Source organism: Pipra filicauda, unplaced genomic scaffold (genome assembly GCF_003945595.2).
Source record: "Pipra filicauda isolate LSUMZ 115617 unplaced genomic scaffold, ASM394559v2 scaffold54_size4384275_pilon, whole genome shotgun sequence".
In the NCBI taxonomy this organism is placed as follows: Eukaryota; Metazoa; Chordata; class Aves; order Passeriformes; family Pipridae; genus Pipra; species Pipra filicauda.
Window position 1 is genome coordinate 143,121 of NW_024104698.1, and position 22,906 is coordinate 166,026.

Sequence of the window (22,906 nt, forward strand, 5' to 3'; positions counted from 1 at the left end):
ACCAGGTGGATTTTGGGCTGTCATTTAACAGCCTGAGTGGAGCATGGCTTCCCCACAGTTGTTCCCATCAGCTGTAATTCAGTTATTCCTGCAGTGCAGAATCAGGTCAAATTCTCAGGTGCAGCTGACACAGCTTTTAGCTGCATCTTTGTATTCAGGCAACAGAATGGTATTGAATGTCTTCTTTTGGCTTTCCTAGGGCCTCCTCAGGTACAATTTTCTTTCTTTTTGGTGCATTGCTAATTAAAAGGAAATGACACAGATTCTCTTTTCCATCCCACCCATTGGAAGGAATAAGGGACTTCTTCACAGGGTTTTTTGAAGGAAAAGCTTTAGGTCTTATCCAGTTCCATGTTTATAAACCTGGGAGGAAAGTATTCAATTGATTTTCCCCATGAAAGCATCATGCAAGGAAGTTTCAGCAGCCCCCATAGGCAGAAGCACCAAACACAGGCAACATAAGCTATTTTTCTAGTAAACTGCAGGATTTGGGGGAAGTCAGGTAGCACACTTGAGGCAACTCACATACAGTGCCAGAGTTTATAAAGATTTTGTGGGTAATCCGATCCAAGAGAGCAGAAGCAGCATGCTGTTACAGCTGTTGTGAACAGCTAAGCTTCTTCACCCTATTTCTGAGGAAGGATCTCCCTGTGGTTTACATGGGCAGAGCTGCCTCTCCTACACACTGCTGGGGGTGGTGGGAGTTTACTTTCTCTTTTTTTGGTGTTCATTTGTCCTCCTTCTCATCTTTTAATGTTTGAAGTGCATGATTTCTCCTCGCCTACATGGTACTGGAGATTTAATGTACAAGACAAGGGAAATCGAGTCTTCCTTCCCAGACAGCAGGTGGTAGTGCTGGGTTACACAGAGCACTTGAGAAAGTGCTTACAGATGTTGCTTCATTGTTGAATAACAGGCTGAAAATGCATGCTGCTAAGCAAACTTTTCTCCATTTTTTTCCCCCTCCTTCTCCTTATTAGAGGGTCACTTAATGTTTACTCCTTTTATCAAGTAGTTTAACAAAGTGTGTTTAAAAAATAAACCTTTCTAAAATAAATGGCTGGGATTTTAGGGTAAATACAGATCACAGTAAGAAATGTTATTAATCCTTTAAAAACTTTGCTGTCTGATGTATTTTTCTGAAAACTGATGAAGTAATTTTGTGTTTCTTAACTTCTGGAGTAATTTGATTACATTTTTCATTCATTTTCCAGTCTAGTGTTGTGGGGTATGTGTTTGTGCTTCTCCTTTGTTCAAGAATATAATTATTTTTTCTCTTTTTCTTTTTTGTTTTCTTTTTTTTTTTGTCTTTGTTTAAATACAGTTCAGTTCTACCTTTTCCCTTGGTAATTAGAAATACTGTTCAGTGTTACTTATTTGTCAATGGCTGTTTCATGTCATTTGCAATATTGATCTTCTCAATACAAAATATTGAAGTAATAAAACAAGTTCTAAATGAGTTTTCTTTGTATTGTTCTGTTACTTTTGACCGATGGTTGCAATTACCTCTCTTACCAGTACCATTAGCTGAAATTATCACTGTAACGCAAATGAGGTAAACAGTTAACACTGTATCATTTTGAAGCCATGCCTGGGGTATCACAGTAACCCAAAAATCATTCAGATCCTGCACATGAACAGCTTCACCTTTTTTCCCCTACAAACTGTGCAGGCTTTGTCCCGATATATATTTTTAGAAACCTATTTGGATAAGATTTAAGTTTTTTTTTGTTTGGGTTTTGGTGTGTTGTTTTGGTTTTTGTTTGGTTTTTTTTTTTTTTTTTTTTTGTTTTTTTCCCCCCCCCCCCCCTTCATTTTTTTCTGACCCGGAGCAATAGTTAAATAAGTATTGCTGTGGCTACAATAGCTGCCCCCGTTACAAAATGATCATGCTTTAATAACCTAATAAAGTATGTATGTGACTTTATTCAGACCTCTTTTATTTCCAAAAGTTCCCTCTTGCCCGGGCAAAAGGTAGTGAGGGAAATGTGTGTATGCCAGTGTTAGGCTGACATAAACCCCTCGATGATAAAAAAAGCATACACAGGGAAACACCTCTGCAGTGACGTGTTGGTTCTCAGCTACTCAAATCCAGTATGGCACAGGACTGAGGCAAAAAGGAAACACAGATCACAGTTTGTAAGATATTGACAGACTCTTCCCCAAGTTGGACTGAATATTCCTTCTTCTGTGTCTCTGTTTAGAATATGACTGCAAGTACAATAATCCAATCTTTTATGTAGTTTTGGCTTACCTATATAAAATAGTGTCATGCACAAAGTAATCAAAGAAAGTGGTTTTGTTAACAGCACAAGCTAACCCCAACTTTCCCTGGGCTCAGTCATTCAAAAATTTCATTATTGCTCTGCCAAGAGGTTAGCAAAAAAGTTTGCAGAGGCTTCTGCGTAGTAGAGGTATGTTTGCAAGCATTATGGGCAGAAAGGATGATCTTGTGACTCAGGCCCTGGAGTGTCCCAGATGTGCCACAGATTTCCCACACAGACTACTTAATCTTCTGGGGCCATATGTTCAGCTGGTATAAATCAGCACAGCTCCAATAACGTTAGCTTAGCTTTCCAGATTTTCTGCAGCTGAGGTTTCTGACCCCTTGCAGATCAGTTGTCTCCGTAAAGCAGAGATATTAACACTTCCCTGCCTAGCACACTGCAAAGGATCAGCTCATTAAAGTTCATTTGCCTCTCATGTAAAACAGTTTGTGAAGATGCAGAAACGCCCTGGCAGATGAAGAAGCTTGGAATCCCAAGTAGGTCTTAAAAGGGTTTGCTACAGAAATAATTTTCTTTCTAGTAAGGGGTTGTTGAGTAGAACTTTGTCTGCAATGAAAATAATCCCCAAATCTCCCAAACTTGTCAATTGTTCATCATTCAAAGGGGGAAGCAATTGTAGTCTGGTGGTCCTGCCTGAAGTGTTGCTGAGTGTGGACTACAGCAGGCGGAACAACTCGTTGTGGGCTGAAACAGGGGAGACATTTAGCAAAAAGCAGACCTTCTGCAAGGCTGCTTTGGCTCCTTACTTTGTCCATTTGGTTTGGGTTGGGATCCTCCAGTATTTTATGTCTGTAAAGCTCTTTTTAATATTAAGTAATACAAAGGGAACTTGATGTCTTTTTCGGAGCAGTTACTGAGCAATTAAGGACTCAATTCTTCAAAGGATTGTAAGCCTGTGGGTGGTCTCATTGATTTTGGAGCTACTTATGTGTTTAAAACTGGGCATGCGCTTGTGCATCTTGTGCAGCTGAGCTCGCCTAGAGCTGCTGCTGAGATTTCCATTTTAGAGTCACATTATAGTCTCTAAAATTATTACTGGAACTGCCTCCTCCTCTAGGCATCACACACACTGGCAGTCTGCCTCTGTCCTCTGATTGATTTAATGCCACAACGTAAGCATGGAATCATGACAATGTTTCCATTAAATTTACACCGTACTGCACATTTTTCAGTATTTAACTACTGCATCCTTTCCATACTATGAAAAGAAATATTGAGATCGACTTCCTTTAAAAAATGCTTATTTTACATCAAGTAGGACAAAGGCATGAAAATATGTATGCATTGAGTAAAGCGAATGATCTGAAAAACCTTCCCTCAAAAAAGTTAGATGTAGCTAGACAGAATTCCTATGTGGTAAATCAGAGCACATGGAATAGGCTGAGCTGCAAGCAAAGAGAAAATAGTGGTTACATATGTTCAGCTGTTAATGTCTGTTTTATGTTTTCCAGTGCCCTGTTGGGGTTCTAAGAAAATATTTACAAGATGCAAATAAAATGTAAATGGCATCATGTTTTCATGAAGAAAAATGATTGAACAACATCCATGCAGCTCATGCAGTTTTACATATTGCACCAATGTTGCCTTATGATCCTCTAGGACCTTTCTTTGCGCAGAAAGCTGATTACCTGAAATGTACCACTGTTTCTTCCTTTTTTTTTTTTTCAAAACAGACATTCTGTTCAAGACTATTTTCCCTTGCAACACATGCCTTCAGATTTTATCTCTTTATCATCTAAAACAAACTCCGGTTTCTGAGATGGCTTTCCATTTCCACAGGTGTTTCTTATCAGTTTCACATTTTCTTCTGACAACATGAAAAAAATCATATGTCCTTGCTTAGTAGCTATTGCCTGACCCAATACTAAAGCTTTTCTGAATGCAGAAATGTGTTGCGTGGCTGCTGTAATATCTCTATACCCCAAGGGTCTGCTGCTGCTTTCTTTTTTACAGCTACGAAGAGTCACATGTTTGGCAGTCAGCACAGAGGAAAATTCAATTCAGAGTCAGAGGAAAGATGTGACCTATTTAAAAATGGTGAAAAAAAATGCAGCTATTAGACATTGTACCTCATTATGTGGCCAATCCAATTATTCGTTTGCCACATTCTGGGTTGCAGATTATCAGTGCTTCTATTACTGTTTCTCCTAAGTGGAAGCACACATAGTACAAAGGTAATAAACCAGATCTCACAGCAGCCACATGGACTTGGTGATACTTTTCTGGATTTAAGCTTTGTTTTCCTTCATTGATGCCTATCCTTTACCTTTCGGTACCTCAAATCTGCTCCTTCCATCCCATCCCCAATACTAGAAAAGAAAAAGGTAATTTCATATATGTGAATTGATATATTCTGGGTTCTGAGACAGCCACTGCAGCAAAGCACCAACAGTGTGTAGATTTGATTCATCTTGTTTTACCTTTTTTTAATGCAGAAATGGAAAACCACACACTGGGAATATGCTCGCCTTCAAATTATGTATACAATGTATTTGTATTTCTGTCTTACATGAGCTGTTGTAAAAGCTTGATTTTATAGAACACAGACATCTAAAAATCACCTAAAATTCCTTGTGACATTTTAAATCTTTGAAATCTACTTCGTGCACTTATTAAAATACTTGTCATTTATGAATCCAGACAGCAATAATAATTAATAATAATTGTGGAGTAATATGTGTAATTAGATAGGAAGCTTTTTAGAGCAAACATTGTGTTTTACTTCTGGTTATAATTACCTAGGAGTCTTCACTTGCTTTACCTATTGAAAAATATCATCTGTCTCCTCACCCTCCTGCAACTGAAGTCAGAGAAACTGTGCTACATTTCTGCAGTGTTTGCAGGGTCCAGGCAGTTGTGGCCCCACCATGCATTCCACTTGGACATCCCAAGTATTCCTACCCTGAGACATGGCTGGTGAAGCCTGAGCAGCACAGCCCTCTGGAGGTGGCAGTGCCACTAGGATTAACATAAGTTAATATCATTGTGCTGAAGGGGTTTCTGTAGCCAACTACAGACTTCTCAGAGAATTAATCAACTTCTAGAGGGTTGGTGGTTTTTAATCAAAAAAGAGAGGTCTTTATTTCATGAATGTATTTGAAACAAAAATTCTTGCAGTGACAACAACAGAGGGGATAACAGGGGAAGCAGCAGGTCAGTGCTCAGCTGAGTCATGGGAATTGTCAGGCTTCAACACAACTGACAAGCTTTGAGTACAGCTGGTTTCTGTACCTCTGCACTTTACGTCCTGCAAACAATTCTGTGTAGCTATCCAAAAGGATGGCTCATGTGAACAAACCACACAGTTTAGAGAACAAGAAGCACATTGTTTCTATCAGTTGTACTTACTTCGTCCACATATTAATGTAATAGTCTCAATACGTTCTGAAAAACAGTGAAACTTTTCTTCCCTACCCAGTAAAGATGACTATTGAGAGAGCATGCCTGACCTCAATAGCTCTGGTTTTTTCTCCATTTCATGCCAGTACTATTTTAAAGATAAGGTAAGAGGGGAACACCATAGAACTACCCTCCTGGTCTGGTTTTGTCTCAGTCTCTTGTGACCAGTGAAGGAATAGTCCTAAAGACCTGGACAAAAAAGTCTTTTCACATAGTGTGATGAGTGTCCAAGCTCCAGCTGTGCCAGCAAAGGGTGATGACATACAGGGTCACACCTCTGAAAGCCTGGCAGCACCTCAGGGACGCATAGCCATAGGAAACCCAGCTCCACCACAACTTTGCTTCTGCAGGGTATCATGAGGAACTCAGAGTACAGCTGACCCTATGGCCTCTTCATTCATGTGTGAACAGGAAGCTCAGATAGTGTTTCTGGTCTAATCTTTGTACAAGTGTGTTGTGCAGGCCCTCCTGCGTGTGCTGATGGTCAGAAGGGAGGGAGAAGTGAGATGTTATAATACCATCCTGTAGCTTTCTCACCAGTGGGGATCCACAGAAGGGGCTACAGGTTTCCAGGGAACTGAGCAAAGCTGGTTCAGATTTAGGGCAGACAGGGGAATAAGGACAATGAAACACCCTATATCCCAAAAAGTCAGGAAAACTTCCATTTCATACTGCCACAGCAGCGTCAGTCCCTCAAACTGCAACACCTCCTTCAAATGTGTTTTGTTTGCTTGTTCCCTTTACAAAACACCCTTATTTTCCAGAGCTTGTTTTTACATCTGTAGAAGCCAGGCACAGACACTCGCAGACTTTAGGAAAGGCTTGCTGCTGAATAGCCTGTACTTACAGCACTTTCCGACGGCCCAGATAAATAACGGGAGGGTTTTGCTGTGTGAGAGGAGCTGTGAAACGAGCCGGCTCAGCCGTCTGTGTCCCCGCTGTGAGCGAGGAGGCGCCTGTGCAGCCCTGCTCCCTCCCGCGCCCTGTCGCGGAGCCAGGGGAGCCAGGCGGACCCAGGGGCTGCGCTCTCTGCTCCGCGCCGGCCTCGCTCCCAGCCGGCGCTGGTGAGGACAGCCAGGAGCAGAGCGGCCCTCCGCCAGCTTACGTGGCTCTGGAAAATGGAAAGTCCTGTTTACTTTTGGCTGTGATGGGGCTTTCATGTTTCTAATGAGGCAAATTTCTCCCTTTGCCTTGCTTTAACTTTCTTGATAAGTCCACATCGGTATGTTTTTCATCCTAAAAATAAACAATTAAAGAAAGCTAAACAAACAGAAGGGAGAGAAAGAACTCCTTCCTGTTCTCACAGTTAATCTCTGCAAAATTTAAACATGCTTATCAGCCAGCTGTGCTTCATTATTATCTTTTGCTTCCATCTTTTGTCCCAGTCTGCAGCGGATGCCGGCTGTCTGGTTTGTGTCATCCCCCAGTTTGCACAGACTGATTCTGATAAAGGACACACGAGCTTCTCAGGGGCTGGGGGTTGGGGGTGGGGAAGGAAGGTAGAAGGTTTGGAAAAATAACCAAGATAACAAAAAGCCTGCAGCAGAGAGCAGAGATGTCATAAAACACATCTTCACTTTGGCACCGAGGAGCAAGGGCTTTTCCTACCTAGGTGAGCAAGACCAATGCCTGCAGATTTGCTCAAGTATTAATACAGTCATTAAGTTAAAAAGAGATGGTCTGGGATGTGCAAGAATCTTGGAAACTGTCCACGTCTGGTTACATCAGTCATACCAAAGTGTTTTGAGTTTCAGTGAAGAAATGAAATCCAGAACAAGTGATTGAGCACCCTGTGTTTCTACCACCCTGGCAGTGACTAGTAGTGTTCCTTGGTGATTCACACTTGGACTGATGAAGGGAAAATGGGGTCCTAGGCAGGGATGTGTGGGGAAAATGGCTCTTGTAGGGATTGGGCGACAGTCACACTGAGGCTGGAAGGTGGTTGTGTGCTGATTAATCTTGCCTGCTGCAAAAAGCAGAATAGAGCAACTCTGTAAGTGGTCTAATGTATAGCACGGTCCTGTCAGGAAGGTGAGGAGATGGAAAAGTGTGCTACAGCACTTTTGTTCTGCTCTATCACTGCCTCTTCCCAAGCCCCACACAGATGTGCACTGAGTCTGTTGTACCATATTGCCTGGAAGAGAAAGCAGTCAAATTCATAAGTTCAACTCTCTTGATTTTCAGAGAAGCTGATAAAATGTCATAAAAGAGTTGTATGACTAGTTGGAGTTCAGGACTAAGCCTTGGTTCTAGGGTGGTGTAGGTGAAGTCTGTTTTGGAGGACACACAGATTGGTTAGTCTGATCTGCTCCGACTGGAATTTAGAGGGCAGGATGGCAGGGCGAGGCCACCCCTTTCTGTAAACACACCGGTGCTTTTCAGTTTTAGTGTGCAAGGCAGCAGCCGGTGGAACCACTGGCCCAGACACGTGCAGGAGAGCTCCAGCCACAAAGGGGCAATGTTGGGGCTTGTAACAGCACTGGTGGCACTGGCAGCAAAGGCAGCAAATTTGTGGGGTTCCTTGGGGGGAATTGGCAGATCAGTTCCCACTTTCTCGAGCCATAGGGCAGTTCACAGTCATGCTGAAGGTTTCATGTGCACTAGCCCAGCATTTTAGCAACCTCAGGCTGGCGGCTTTGAACAGAAAAACTGCATTCCGGTTTGCAACTGCAGAAGTGTCTGAAGACGGAATGGGAAGGGGGTCCTTTGTTGTTTGTTTTGATTTTTTTGTTTGTTTTGGTGTTGTTTTTTTTTTTTTTATTTTGTTTTTTTTTTTTATGCTAGATTATTCCCCTTGCATATTATGGTTAAACAAAACCAGACCTTGGAAGGGGGGAAGACAGAACATGGTTGTTGATCAAAAGACGAGAGACCAAGAGAGGTCCTGGTCTTGCTTAAAATCCAGGGCTGCACAGCTGTGGTGTCCCCATGTTTCCCAGCCTGATGTAGCATCTATTTCAATGAACATGTGGGAGGACAGGCAGCTGGGGGGCTGGGGACAATGAGAAGCCAGTCCCTAGCTCAGAGTCTGCTAGACCATGAGCACTGCAGAGCGGTCAACACATGCTGGTTCTGAGGGTTACTGGGCGGGGAGCTGTGGCGATCCTCCCTGTTTCCATACCCCTGGCATTCTACTCAGGTGTCCAGGTTGGAAGTCCAGGAGTCAAGTCAAAGATTAAAAGTATTTTTATACACCTACTCTTGTAGGAAGGAGTGTCAAAGCCAGTCTCAGAAAGCTTTTAACTGGATTTGATATATTGGGTTTTTTTCTCCTGTGGCTTTGCAGATGACTTCAGGGTTACAGATGTCCAGTTTTACCAGCACTGTGACTTCTCATATCAACATCCTTCTGTGTATTTTATGGCTTTGCAGTCACCACATGCCACAAAAATATTGTTGACCACTTGCAACATTCAAACAAGCTAGACTGCATTCATCATCCTATTCTGGGAAGGCCAACAGAATGAAAAGGTCACACAAAGCCTTATAAAAATGCACTGTTTCGAAGCATGTCTTACCACTGCTTTGGATAGAAAGGGATTGTAAATATACCATGTAGCAGAGACTGGAAAGAATTGTGCACAAAATGATAGAGGAAGGTTCCTGATAAATTACTGGCCACGTTATAACTTCATGAGATAAATATGTTGCTTTTTTATATATTCTTTCTGAGAAATGTTCTATGCATTCAGCTTTTGAGAGCTTGTAAACTATCACTTTATTCATTAGTTTGCAGCTGAAAAAAAATAAATTAAAAAGAGTCTCTAATTAAACACTCAGTTTTACAAATCCTCCACAATGTATCAAACTCCCATTTCCATCATACTGCCAAAAGAGTTGAAACACAAGCTTGTCCTCTCACCCTGCATGAGGAGCTCTGTTCTCTTGTAACAGCTGTTAGCAGAATTGAGAGGCTGTCATGTTTAACAAGAATTTTTGGCAGACATTGCTTCTAAAGTTTGGGTTCAAATATTCCTATTCCTATATCTCAAAATTACCGTCTGGTTAGGGGGAAGGACTGGCTGTGTGAAAGTCAGCGATTGTGATGAAAAACTGGTGAACTCATCTCAGGAACCACCACAAGGTAATACTCTGGGTAGCTGGGAAGTTAAGTGAAATTAGAAACCCATTGACAAAAGAACCAGCCCTGGAAGTGACTGCTGAGGAATAGAACTTTTGGAAAGCTCTGTTGTGCAGTTGTCAGGAAGGCAAGATCTCTTTACTGGTCACCTGATGGATGTTGGGAAAGTCCAAAGATTAGAACAGGTAAAAATAGACATCGCTGTGTGCTGTAGGTGTTCCATGTCTATGGACATGTGTTCCATCTCTCTGATTCAAAGTTCACTGAAATAATCAGAAAAAATATATCCTCATACTGCCTTTGGCCATGATCTTAGTATGAGGAGGTTTGAAAAGTCATCTCTTACTGCTGTCTACAGGCATGTAAACACTGTTCATAGTGGTCAAAGTGAGAGGCTGCCTGCATTTCTTGCCTTCTAAGCACAACATCAGTAACTTGCACTTTCTCAAGAAAGGGAAATTAAGTAGATGCTATTTGCTTATGCCTCCCTGGATAAGAGTCTCATCTTTGTCTGGAAGAGAAGATACAAGACAAAAACAAGAAAAGACAAGAAAGAGCATAAGAAGAAAAATTGTTGATGGAGGTACTGAGTGGCCTGGTAGGGTGGTATGCTGAGACAGGCTGAGAGGAGTCTAGAGAAGGAAAGGGTGCTGTAAATGAAGTCCACCGTTACTGAGAAGGCTTTCTTGTTGTTACAGGCTGATCCAGTAGTAAAAAAATGCAGCCAGACCTGGCCATCAGGAGCATGTTCCCTGCTTCCTCAGCTGCCTGCAAGGTTAGAGGAAAATGTTTCCTGAGGAACAGCCCCTGATATTCCACTGGGGCAACTGAAATGCAGAGAGTTCTCCCTGCAACACTCAGCATTGCTGCTTGCCTAGGTCAACCAGGAATTTGTACCGAAAGGAAAGGGCTTTCTGACAGGTGGCAGATTAACCAGCAGGCAGAGCCAAACCTCTGTTCTGTAGCTGTTTGTGTGGCCCCAAAACTTCAAGGGCTGTACAGTGAAATGCTTTCCTACAGCCAACTGTTTGATGATCTAGCAAAAAAATATGATTATGGTATAAGATGTCTGAACTCCAGAAATATTTAGGATGTTACAACAAAGCTTTAGGGTCTCTCTCTAATGTCTATGCCCCTCCAATGTATTTTCAAAGAGCAATCAAATTGCTTGCTTAGAGATTTTCTCTCAGCATCTCACTGATAGGGAGTTGCTTCAAGAAAATTTTTCTTCACCACAGAACACAGAATAACATCTACAATTTCTCAAGAGAAAAGAAAAATATGTCTACCTTCCCAAGTGGCAGTTATTTTTTATTGTATTCAGAGCAGTCTGAAATCTTTTGAGGAAAAAAATTCAACCCAAGTGGCTCATTGCCATTTGTTTAGACATTACTGAAGGCCTAAACCTTTCTCTCCAGCATACCAGTTTTCTCTAGCTGTCTTTTTTTTTTTTTTTTTTTTTTTCTGGAATTTCATCATAAAAGAGACAGCAAGTGGAAATGACAGCATCCTCCGAGGTGCCTGGCAAACTTCATGTCCAAGAGGAACTGAGAGCTCAGTCCAAACAGCTTTCTTGGATCCCTAGGGTACATTACGCTTCAGAGAATCACAGAATCACAGAAGTTAGAAGGGACTACAGTGAGTGATCTGGTCCAGCCTCCCCACTGAAGCAGGGTCATTCTAGAGCCCTTGGTACAGGATTGTATCCAGAGGGTTCTTGATATTTCCAGTGAGGGAGAATCCACAATCTCTCTGGACAGTTTGTTCCGGTGCACAGTCACCTACACAGTAAAGTTCTTCCTCATGTTCAAGTTGAACTTCCTGTGCATCAGTTCCTGCCCATTGCCTCTGGTTTTATTGGTTGGCAACAGTGAGAAGAGCCTGGCTTCATCCTCTCAACACCCACCCTTTAGATACTTATCGAAATTAGTGAGGTAGCTTCAGAGTACTCCTTTTTGCTTCAGAGTACTCCTTTTTTCTGGTTGCCAAACAAGGTGTCTCTGGGGTGGCAGGAGGATGGGGGTTCTGCACATCATAGCTATCTGCAAGCCTCAGAGCCAGAGCTCTTCATATCAGTGAAGCAAGAGGGAAGTGAGGGCTGTTGGATGACAGGACCTTGTCTCATCATGCAGTCAGAACATTGTCTAGACATGTATTTAGACCATGAGTTTGGAAAGCGCTCACTGGATCTGCCAGCATGGGCTAACCACTGCCTGTCTGGGAAGGACTAGGCACATTTTTAAGAAGGAGCTGGTTTATTTTTATTTAGCCATGTCTCATATATGGGAGGCAGCAGAATAGCACAGTGTGGCCTAATTGCTTACATCTGGATCCCTGCTGAAAATGTACAGTGGTGTGCATGCAGTTTCAGTGGAAGAGGCATGATTTATCGAGCTGTTCTTGGAAGCAGTAGAAGGTTACTAAGTACAAAGCAGATATACTCCAAATAGTAACTACAGTCCAGAGCTCCTCTCCACCCTTTGTTCCATGCACATTAGCACACGTACGCACATGCATAACTGGAGTGCCAGCGGAGCACTGCTTTCAGAGCTTTTTTATTAAAATGAAAGGAACAGAGCCTGTGTAAAGGCTGGATAGCCACAGATACTGTTTACTCCTCAGACCCACATAGTTCTGAATCTTGACATTTCAATGGAATGAAAATAAACTGCGTCAGGCTTACTGTTTCTACTGCAGTAATACTTGTGTTGATTACCTCTAGCACATTATTTTCTACCAGACTGCCTCTCTGAAACCAGCCACAGAGGAAGGCACCGGCTTCCTCCCAGGATCTGCTGTTCTCCCTCACATTGATTTCACAGTGTTCCAAAGCCATGCACAGCCCCTGTGCCTAGTGCAGCTGCCTCATACAAATTGAGCAGCTTTAGGAGGGAAGGAGAACTTGTCATTTTGTGTAATCTGCACATAAAAAAAATTCTGCCCATTTTGTTTGTTTGTCTGGGGAACTGACGGGCCTGGGCATCTCAGGGACTTCTGTTTTGTTTATGAATGGGTGCGTTAACGACTGTAATTTGAATGTGTATGCTAACTTTGAAGATTGTCTTTGGAAACAGGAGATTCTCCTCTGCCACAACTTCCATATATGAATGGATGCTCCTCCCTTTCTCCCTCCGCATGCCTCTGGAATATAATCTTTTCCTCGTGATTAAGTCAGTAATCACATAAATGTCTTTAGGTACATACCAGGCCCACTCTTAGGTCAGGATTTTACTTTAATAATCATAAACTACAAAACCCCTCCCTTCCCCTTGACTTTTCCCATTTTGTGTTTCCCCACCCATAATTGTCTCTGCTCACATTAGTGATTGACCAGCTGCCAGATTAGTTTATGCCAGATTAATATTTTTCCTCTAAGATCCTGGGAGGGAAGCTTTGCATATAGATTCTGCATAAGATCATAATTACATCAACCATGCTGCTAGGTAGGTTCCTTCTCTTCGTTTCCTACAAACAAATCCTGCCAAAAATTGTTCAGCTCTACCACAGACAAAGACAGACTTTTATTCAATTTTGTTTGGAATTCTTTCTATATAAAAATCAACACACCATCTGAATGTTCATTTTTTTAATGACTATCTTTCCTGCTTTCTTAGTTTCTTTTCCTTTAACTTTCTTATTTGCCAGTAGCCCTTTGCTGGAATGGATAATAGGCAGCTACTTATTTTGTTGCCAGTTCTTGTACTGAAATAGAAAACCATTGATTTGGGTTGTTGTGTAGGGGACCCTTCCTCTTGCATAGAATTTACATATTTTTGGAAAAAAATAAAGTCAGTTCAACACTTTTATCTGTTTAAGCTTTCACAGTATGATATTTACACTGCAAAGTTGAATCTAGAGATGAAAGAAATGGTATTAAGTGGAATTTAAAAGCTCTCTAATCTTCTAGTATTGCACCTGTTCTTCCTCTGGGGACAGGGAGGGGAGGGAGGGTGCAGGCTGCTTGTTTGTGACAGAGGATTGCTTGAATCATAGGACCACCATACTGGTCTAGTGTCCTGCCATTGCTCAGGAGAGGGTACCTGTAGCACTAAATCTGATGAGAAACTTGTTTAAACAAGTCTTAAAATGGCTTTTGGTGGTCTCTTTGTAAACACGTGTTTCTTCTTCCCAACACCCCCCACAGCAACTGTTATCTCCCATGCAGGAATGTCCTGGGAAGATGTCCTAAGGTGTTTCATTGGACCTTGTTAACCCCTTCCTGTGATTGGGTGTTCCTGTAAACCCCTTGAGACTTCTAATTGGTTAACCTGTGATTCTCCCTAACCCTATAAATGTAACATCCCCAGCAATAAACTCTCTCTTGCCTCCTCTCCAATGCCGGTGTGCTGTCTCTGTACCAGCCATGGGACCACGTGGGTGCTGGGGGGAGGGGAGGGCACCTCTCCCCTCCAGGCTCAGGGCCAGAAACCCCTGAAGAAACCCCTGGAGTTACCTTTCCCCATCCCTCAAGACGTCGGAATGGTTCTTCAGATGGAGATGGAACTAGAACTGGGCTCCCCCACGTCGTGGGTGGGGAAAGGGATTCAGAGGTACCTAATGTCATGTCTGTGAGGCCTGGTGGGTGAGAGGGTAGATGTAACCCACCTGTATTTCACATACCATTTCTAGGCTCCAAATGAATCTGGACATTGCATAGGAGAACACATGTCAGTGGTGAAAACCCCACTGAACATTTAATTGCTACTATTATCTTTCCTGCAGCTTTTGGTCTCACTCATTGAGAAAGTATGGTCTCCCTGTTACCTCCCTGCTGTTTGTTTTCTTTTTCTCCTCTGTCCTTTCCTCATTTCTTTTATTTGCTTTTGTGTGTGCATATGTGAGTCTGGCTCCTTTATTAACTCTCCTCTGCTTCTTCCCTTGTTCAGCACTTTGTTTCTTGCCACCAGAAAAAAGTTGCAAAAACAGGACCTGAAAATATGCCATGTGAACAGTATAAGGATGAATGTTCTGGAAGTGTAGGAGTGGCTGAAAAGTCTGATCACTCTTTACATGTAGCTAGAGACACTAACAGAGGTGGCTGCATGGCAAGGAAACAGTGGCTCCAAAGGACCAAACTCAATGATCATAGAATAATAGAATGTTAAGGGTTGGAAGGAACCTTAAAGATCATCTAGTTCCAACCTCTACTCCCACTAGACTGGGTTGCTCAAGGCCTTATTCAATCTGGCCTTGAACTGTGCCAGTGTTGGGACATCCACAACCTCCCTGGTCAACTTGTTCCAGTATATCACCACCCACACAATAAAAATTGCTTCCTAATATGTAGCCTACATTTCCCCTCTTTCAATTTGTACCCATTACTCCTTGCTTTATCACTGCAGTGTCATATGAGGAGCCCCTCTCTGGTGTTTCTGTAGGCCCTCTTCAGATACTGAAAGGTTGAAATGAGGTCTCCATGCAACCTTCTCTTCTCGAGGCTGAACAGTCCCAACTTTTTCAGCCTTTTTATAAGAGTTGCTCCAGTCCTCTTATCAACTTTGTGGCCCTCCTCTGGACTTGATCCAACAGTTCCATGCCATTCTTATGTTGGGGGCACCAGAACTGTACTCAGTACTCCAGGTTACTCTAGCAGATCCAGGTACAATAGCAGATCCACCCTTTCATTTTCCTTTGGACCATCAGTTTTAGTCAGTTTATGCCAAATTAAAACCTCCTAATTAACATTTCTAACAGTAACATGTAACTGAAAATAGAAATGCTATGGACAATATTCCAGAAATAGTAGTTTTCAGTGCCTGTAGGTTCTCAAGGGCTCTGGATCCTTTAAGCAGTATCAAAGAGAATGTTAGGCACCCTTTTTTGGTAATATAACAGTTTTCTAGCTACAGGTATTCTTGGCACTTACATGACAATTGTCATCCAAAGGAAGAAACTCTGTCTCTGGTCAGCACAGTTACTCTATGCAGTGCTCCCAGATGGTGTTTACTTCAAATGTGTCTTCCTTGCGAATGTGGCCCATTTGGCAATAGGTAGAGCAGCAGAGGTGACACCATGTGACACCAACCTAGTAACAAAATAGAGAAAACTTCACAGTCTTCTGTTGTTTTTGTTTTTGTTTTGTTTGTTTGTTTGTTTGTTTTGTTTTGTTTTGTTTTTTAATTTGAAAAGACCTTTTCTTTGTCTTTGGAGACTTCACACAGAAAATAAATGCCATAGTATTGACTTCTTTCCTGGGACTGGATTTTTGCAGTATGAACTAGAGACACTGAGCAGAAACAGATAATAAAGACTGTGAGGCCAGAAACCACCTTGTCCCTCGCCTGAAAAAAATTAAAGTCAAATTCGGAGCTTTGTAAGTTTGTTTCACGAGTCACTCACAGAAAACATTTAACAGTATCAGGACTGAATGCTACTCTTGGACAGTGACACAGAGTATTGATAAGGTGAGTATGATCAGCATATCTAAAAGAAACAGAATCTTTTAATCAGTGTGGACATTTTTATCAATTGTTGTTAAGTGTTACAGGGACTTTATTTGTTAGGTGCTATTTGTTCTTGTTCCCTTATGGGAAAAAGCAAAGCAAACCAAAAAACCCTTCTTCCATCCAGTGTTATAAGATTGAAATAACTTTTTCTTTGAGTAGAATGCTTATACCCTTCTTATACCCTTCCAAGAGTTCTTATACCCTTCCAAATATCACATTCCACAAATTTGAGAACAACAGAATTGAATTACTGATATTTATTCAACAAACCGCAAAAATGCTCAGACCTTTCAACCACTAGTATTGTAATCAGTGTAACTCCTATCTGAGTTCTGATGGTGAAAATGATGACTTATTTTAAAAATAAAAAGTAACATTCCAGACACTCCCATCTTGGTCTGGATAAATAAAAAATGTAATAATAATAAAAAGAATTGCTTGCTTCAGTAAAAGCTTCGGTTAAAAATAAACCTTCACTTTCCTACTATTAATGGAACTGAAAAGCTCCTAAACTGTCTTAACTGTAGTTGGGTCTGTTGTTTTTTTAAAAATTGTTGTGGTTTTTATTTTTATTATTAATAATATTAATATTATTATTTCATTGGTAAAATTTCTGGGAAGTGGATTTGTATCTGAAAAAAGGAATATAGTGCCATGCTTTTGAGTTGGATGGAATTTCTAATAAAAGCAATGTGAAAATGAGAAACAGAGAGAGAGAGAGGTTTATCCTAAAATTGCCTGTGGTTGTGGGGTGGAGATCATTATAGTATTTGGCAGGTATGTGGTAAAACAGGCTTGCCCAATCAGGCAGAGTAGAGGTCTTGAACTATGGGTTTATACACCCAATCACACCATCCAGACTTTGGCTTTAGTTGTCTAATGCAATTAATGTTTAGTTGCTAATATAAAGTAAATCCACTCTAAAAAGACAGAAAAGTAGAAGTTTAGTACCATAGCTAAAACCTAATAAACCAAGCAAGAATGTGTATGGAGAATAAATGTATCCAACAACAGAACAGGAGTGGTGAGAACCACTTGTCTCCTATGACTTTCTGTCTGTACCTATTAAAAACACTCTTTTGGTTTCCAAATAGAGATGGCACACGCATTAGTAGTGAGATGGCTGGTGTGAAATTAAAAAAAAGGCAAACAGTGAGAAACTTCAGGATAATTTATACTTTGTGTCTCTGGGTATATATTATTAACCCCAGTGGACAATGTGGTGAGAAAGTACTTGACTTTAGAGCAGGTCCAAGCATAGGTAAAATAAAAATAACAAAGTGTTTTTGAAAAGCTGTGTATGATTCTTGGTATTTCTCCAGTGAATAAAAGAGTTAACAGTAGTGCTTCCCTTGTTCAAGGTATTCTGAATTATTTTTTTTCGCTATAAAAAGAAAGTTTTAAATGTAATTTTCAAAACAGTTCAGGACTTTCATGAGCTTCGGACAAAATCCTGGGCAACTCTTTCACACAAACGGAATATGCATTATTCCGTAAACTTCTCCCTGTCATGGCAGATATATTAGCATATATATACAACAGTCTTATATGCTTGCAATTTATATTTCCCAAAGAAGTCATCTTATTTTATCTTATTCCAAGATAAACTGATAGATTCATAAATTTCTTCTATTCACTGTCATTCCTAAGGAGAAGAAGCTATTAAGCAACCAGTGAAAGAGAGGGAGAAGCCTTTCAGACAATATTACCAGAGCAGTTGTGCTCATTTTTCCCTCTGAGGTGTAGAGGTATTTCGGGACAGCCTGTCCCAAATCCTCTTTGGTGCTCAGTATTCTTCTGCCCAGTGTAGGGAAAAAAAGGAGAAAATAAGGAAGAAGCTAAATTTCGTTTCTTCTTCAGCAACTATGATGTTCCCAGTTTTCAGCATTTCTTACAAGAGATGTAGGCTTCTCTAGGCTTATTTTGCCTAAATATAATATTAGGCACATAAGAAGTCAGAAGCATTACTTTTATTTTTCCACACCTCTGCCCTTCCATCTACTTTCTTCTACCACATAGGCTATGCCTAGATAGCCATCTTAATACAGAGTTCCCTTGCATAGGGTACTGGGTGTAGCTTTATGAAGTTCCCCCTAAAATGGTGACTGTATGCTGTTGTGCAGGTATTTCAGTGCTCTTTCTTGGGTATTTTAGGAACTGAATTAAAGGTCTAGAACACAACAGAAAGTTCACACAAAAATTAGTAAGAAACTGTATATAAGGACAAAAAAAAACCCCAAAACAGACAAAAGCTATTAAATTGCAACAGCCATGGGAGCAGGCACATGAAGTGGAATCAGAACATCCTTAGGCTTTTCTTTAGACTTTTACTAAGGACTTAAAGGGACTTTGCAGAGTTCATTGTAATGCTGGTGGTCTGATACTGAGGTCTGAAGTAAGAGACTTGCAAGGAAAGAGTGGATGGAGAAAGAGATAAGATTTATGTTCTTCTACTTTGGTATTCTCTCTTCATAGATTTTTTTTAAGGAAAAATTCATTTTCATGTTAAAAGAAAACAAACCCACCTCTCTTCTGACTTTAAAAGTTCTTCTGCTAGTCCCGAGATCTCATTTCAAGAAAATGACACAGGCACACCTCACTGTCTGGCTAACAATAATAGTGACAGCAACAACTACAGCAACACTGACAAAAGTGTAAAGCAGTCATGCTCAGTATTTTCCTCTACCTTTTCAAATACTTTGAAAACGGGAAAATACCGATCTTTTTTTCTGATTATAAAAGTACCAAAGTTATTTTATTTTCATCATTTACATAGTTCAACATATTTGAGAAATGAAAACAAGAAAAAGTAACTGTAAAAATAGTGAAAATTTGGGATTTAGTTGTCATAGTTACTTCTTTTTCATGTCTCAGAAAACCACAAAAGGATCCTTTGGTCCCAGGTAGTCTAATGAAGTGATAAATTAGGTTGTCATTACCCATTCCTCTGGCAGTTCTTTGGGCAAAAGGAAAACACCTATAAAGCAAAATATTTTTGTTTGTATGGGTAAAGGCATTTATTGGAACTAAGAATAAAAGATATGTGTAAAACTCTAAAAAGGTGTTGGATTTGGTTTTTATTTTTAGTTTTATTTTCTCTAATTTGAGACTACTGATGTCAGTTCATTTTTATTGTTAATTCAAAAGACCTTTTGGGTGCTTTATGATGCCTAATTCAACAATAATCCATCAGACTCACATAGGAATGTCTCACAACACTACTGACTAGTCAGTGATAATTAAGTAATCATGATATAAATGTGTTGGAAGAGCTCTTTGCTGATTTGGCATCTCTATCAGTGTTTCGAATGTATTTCAGTTATTTTTATGACATTTTAATCTGATATTCTGTAAATGGCCCTGGGAGAATTGCTTTGTAAAGGAGACATAACACAGAAAAATATCCCAAAACAAGAAAATACCTCAGAATATTTAAAATAATCCTTTATGGGGATATTTGAGTAGGTGAACTTATTTTTCTTGATTTTCTTAAATCTTGTGTATTTTTGTGTTTTAAGTAGATGCACAGAGAACAGCTGGATGACTTTAAAAACCCCTACCTTGATGCAAGCATCTAAAAGTCTTTTGACTACCCAAAACTTAAGTCTTTTGATAAACCCTCTGTATTTTCTAAGTACAATGCACTTTTTTGTTCTAATTCAGCCACAGTCACCATTCCAGTAAGTTCTAATCATCCAATACTTTAAACTTTGAAAGCTTGATTACCATATTGAAGTTAATGAAAATTATTCTCTAGTATATGTTTGTGCTGGAAATAGTAAAGGCAAAATACCTAGCTAGGAATATAGTAGTTTTCCTTTTAAAGTGATACAAACTCTTACATTATTTTCTTTCCTGCTCTTATACCAAAGCCTATGGAAAAGATCTTAATGCTGAATTTTCAATTGGGGTATTATTATCTGAATTATTGTTGTTTTCATGTCAGCCATTCTTGCTGTTTTTTGATTATGAGACTTCTGATGGCAAACAGGGTGACCTTCTCTAGGCCCTGATACTACTACATGGTGCAAAGCACTGTTTGAGGATGACGTCTCTTTGACTCCTGCTCCTCGTGTTCATGATCTAGATTCAAATGCAAAAATTGTCGTATAAAGTCACGTGCCTGTCATAACCTTAACAGACTTCTAACAGGCTCCAAGAGCATACAAGTGAAATGTTTGAAGCAGAGCTTTTTATGGCAACTTCACTTAATCCATTGTTTATGGAAGGAAAATTAAGGCTGTGTTTCCACCAAGTTCAGGCGAGGTTTCTGGAAATACGTGCTTGTAAACAAAATTGCAAAGATTCTTCCCACCTGCTTCTGCTTTCAGTCCTGATTAAACCCTAGGGGTCAATTAGCTGAAAATCTGGGGAAACTTCTGAGTCAGAAGTTGATCAGGTTCCAGAAAGAGAAAAAATCCAAATGGGAAAAAGAGAACGGATAAGGCAAAACTGGTAATGTTGACAAATAGGTTGGCTTTTTTAATATAGTCAAGTTAGGACAGGGAAGTTGTGAAGTAATGGGAACATAAATTTTTGGTCATAATACAACCTGACATTTATTTCAAGTTGATGGAAAGTTTCACAATAATCATATTTTATCCACATTTTTGTTTGCAATGTAAGAATACTAAGGCCATTTTGTCTTTCTGTTGAATAAAGGGTCATTTTCTCAGCTTTTCTATGTCTTTTTTCAAGAGCTGATCTATCTAAACATTATGTACATATAGTGTGAAAATTCTGGATCAAATATTTTGATCATCCATGTTTAAAATGGCACACTGAAAAAAACTCAACCATGTATGAAGGCAAGCAATTTACTGGAATACACCTTAGAGTAAATTTGGAATAAAAGGATAAGACTATCCCTCTTCGGTATGAGTATTAAACGTTGGGTTTAAAGTGTCAGTGCTGGCTTATATTCTGTTTCATCAGTGGCATGATGCTCACAGGTTTGGGCAGCAGATTCTGGGATTGGTCTGGAAGCATAATTGGGTCATTGCATATGACTAACATTGCTGGATGCTCTGGCTATATCTCTGCAAGTAAACTAAACAAGGCCAGGCTCCCAGCTAAATGTCTGCAAGAGATGCTCATTCCTGCTGCTTGTTTGACAGTCTTTACATGGTTTTTACCTGAGCTTGCTGGAACTTCTCCAACAATATGAGACTCTGTGGGACAGCATAGGCCAATCTTGTGCTCAGTAAATAGTCTGCATCAATCTATGGTGTTGGGACAATGGGGCCTTAACAGTACAGAAGACTACAACATATTTTTCAGGTACCATGCCAGTTGACTGTAGACTGATAAAGCAAGCTATGGCCCATTTAAAAAGATTTAGCCTCTACAGCCAGTGATGCCTTGGAATATTTTCTGAAGTGGCAGAAAATACAGAATGAAATTTAAGATATGTGGAGAAGAAATGGAGACCAATAGGGATTTGGGGAGGAGATATTCGTGATGTAGAAGAATATAACTGTAGTTCATTAGCTGTCTTCATTAGCTTCATTTGGAAGGCAGCAATACAGGCCTGGGGAGAAAAGGGAAAATAGGTGGAAAAAAAAAATTAGCTGGAAGTAGCAAAGTGGCCTTTTAACAGCATTTAGAGTTCCTTCTGTTTAACTGCGGAAAAAGAAGATGAGAGTTTGGTAAGGAACAGAGCCCACATATTCTTCCCTGCTCACCCTCCAGACCCAGTTTGTAGGTGGCAGAAATCAGTGTAGACATGAATGCTATTCTCACCTGTACCTGGAATTTCAGTTTCAGATAAGTAAAATACCTTTCTCAGTTATCAGGAGCTGATTCTCTCTCTCCTGCAGTTAATGGTGAAGATACCATTGATTTCAGTGTGAAAGAGGCAGTCACAGACACTCGGTGGCCTGGTTGTCTGACCACCCCTGTGGTAAACTGAAGTCTCGGTTGTGTCTTTAAAAACAATAGATATAACATGATTTTATGGGTTGCAAAAGCTAACCAGAAACACCGATCTATTATTGTTGTAGGATCTATAATATCCCTAATGAGTTTCATACACTATTTTAATACACTACTTATTTTCTGGATTTTCTGGATTCAAGGCAATAAATTCAAAATCCAATAGCTGTGTTTTTGTCAGTTGCTTGTGGTAGTTTGTGCAAATAGCATGCAAACAGGTGACTTGTTAAAGGTCCAGAATCTAATTTTTTTAGCTAGAGGGAAACTATTTCAAGGAAAGTCTGACTTTCTCTTGTGCTGATCTACACTTACCAGCAAAGGTGCTAAATTCTGGAGTGACCCTGCTAGTTTATTCCTGAGCTCTTTTTGATGTTCAGCATTTATGTTCAGTATTATAACACAAAAGGAGCACACATTCCAGAACAGCTAATGAAAACATTGAAAATGGTGAGGCAAAGTAATAATATTCCAGAAATTGGAAATCCCATCAGATGAAGTGAGTGAAGTGGAATGTATGTCACAAGACATAGAATGCCTGATGAAACTAAAGAGGGTTTAAGAAAGTTATTGAAGACACCGAACCTAAATATTTCGATCTCTGAAACAGGAAGTCTAAGAGAGAATAGTTAGGTGTGCTGGAGCCTCAGGGATCTTAATAAGCATTAAAGAAGGGGAACAAGTTTATGTAGTTGATAGGTGGCTTTTAAACATCTGTTTTTACCAGTGATAATTCTGTGGAGATGTTGCCCGAGACATAT